We start from the raw sequence: 2,132 nt of genomic DNA, 5'->3' as shown, positions 1-2,132 counted from the left end.
ATCCGTGATGCCGTCACCTACACCGAGCACGCCAAGAGAAAGACCGTGACCGCTATGGATGTGGTGTACGCTCTCAAGAGGCAGGGCCGCACTCTGTACGGCTTCGGAGGTTAAATCTACCAGCTATTTACTAAAGACCAACGGCTCTTTTCAGAGCCACCCACACTTCTCAAGAGACGTTTCCTTAATTTGTATAATGCGTTCTGTGAAAAGGTGAATAAGTACGTTGTTAATGAAGGATGTATTTGCCTCACTTGTAGAACTGAAGCATAGAATGCACTACAGCGGAAATGAGCCCTTCTCAAGCGTGAATAAAAAAATGGGAAAACGCAACAGTCCATGCTTGTATGTGAAAGTACAGCAGTTCCCGTCATCTTACTTGAAATCTAGAAATTTTAAGTCAATCTACATAAAATGGAAACATCCTCTCCTGAATAATTAAAGCAAGATGAGTCATGGGCAACACCAATAAAGATTATATTTGGAGTATGCAAATTATTTGTGACTTTTTTTTCCCTTTGATTAAGCTTAAAATGTAATATTACTAAGTAAATTTGATTTAAAAGTTATGGAAATATTAAATACTAAGCATAACGTACAGGTTTGTAAAACACTTGAAGGAACACATAAAAGCAGAGCTACGTAATAAACTTCGAAAAATATATACTTATTTTACACTATTCAAGCACTTGGACGCGCGAACAAATCCTAAAGACATTCTAACGCTCTGAGCAACTGAACCAATCAGAGGCAGGCGTCAGCGCACTCTGATTTACATGCAGCCTCTATAATACTAGTCTCTGTGTGCGCCCTTCCTCATTCGTTGCTGTTTCCCAGAAACACATCAGGATGCCTGAACCCGCCAAGTCTGCGCCCAAGAAGGGCTCTAAGAAAGCCGTGACCAAGACGGCCGGCAAAGGAGGCAAGAAGAGGAGAAAGACAAGGAAGGAGAGCTACGCCATCTACGTCTACAAAGTCCTCAAGCAGGTCCACCCCGACACCGGCATCTCGTCCAAGGCTATGAGCATCATGAACTCGTTCGTTAACGACATCTTTGAACGCATCGCCTCCGAGGCTTCCCGCCTGGCTCACTACAACAAGCGCTCCACCATCACCTCCAGGGAGATCCAGACGGCCGTGCGCCTCTTGCTTCCCGGAGAGCTGGCCAAGCACGCCGTGTCCGAGGGCACCAAGGCGGTCACAAAGTACACCAGCTCCAAGTAAACCTGCTGTTTACCATCAGAACCAAAGGCCCTTTTTAGGGCCACACAAATACAACTAAGCGCAAGAAACTTGTACATTAATCATTTACTGTCGGATTGCTTAATTTCTCAAATGCTCATGTAAAGGGGAATTACTACATTTATATCCATAAAACCCTGTTCTAAAGTACTTTGCATTTCCCCTGTCAACCCAGGTTTTCTTAACAATGTGACTTTCAGATTCACATGAGTTGTTTGCGGAACTAATTTATTTGTAGTAACCGTCTTTAAACTTTTTTTTTTTTTTTGGTTAAATTTTTTCAAAATTTACAATCGTACTGAATTTTGAATAATACTTTGGAAATCAAATACTTTTATTGTGGTCTAGTGCTGATTAAATTTAAACATGACAGAATTATGAAATCACACATGAACAAGGAATGCAATACATATTTTTGTTCAATATCTTAACACACTTGAAAAAAGTAGGAAGAATTAAGAAACTTATGAACTCCTACACCAAAAACTACAATATTTTTAGATTGAGCCCAATTCAAAAATTAGAAAATGACAAGTTAGTTTTACCTGCCTAAAAATATGCATTCATATACAGGTCCTTCTCAAACAATTAGCATATTGTGATAAAGTTCATTATTTTTCATAATGTAATGATAAAAATTAAACTGTCATATTTTAGATTCATTGCACACCAACTGAAATATTTCAGGTCTTTTATTGTTTTAATACTGATGATTTTGGCAAACAGTTCATGAAAACCCAAAATTCCCATCTCCAAAAATTAGCATATCATGAAAAGGTTCTCTGAACGAGCAGTTAGCCTCATCATCTGAATCAACAAAGTAACTCTAAACACCTGCAAAAGATTCCTGAGGCTTTTAAAAACTCCCAGCCTGGTTCATTACTCAAAAC

The 2,132-nt window shown here is 39.2% G+C and overlaps 1 pseudogene; it reads left to right on the top strand.

Moving 5' to 3' along the window:
• Positions 1-54: 54 nt before the first annotated feature.
• Positions 55-1,320, top strand: LOC103459386 (histone H2B 1/2-like; annotated as a pseudogene).
• Positions 1,321-2,132: the final 812 nt, after the last annotated feature.

Source organism: Poecilia reticulata, linkage group LG23, assembly GCF_000633615.1.
Source record: "Poecilia reticulata strain Guanapo linkage group LG23, Guppy_female_1.0+MT, whole genome shotgun sequence".
Classification (NCBI taxonomy): domain Eukaryota; kingdom Metazoa; phylum Chordata; class Actinopteri; order Cyprinodontiformes; family Poeciliidae; genus Poecilia; species Poecilia reticulata.
This window is presented reverse-complemented; position numbering and strand designations above follow the sequence as displayed.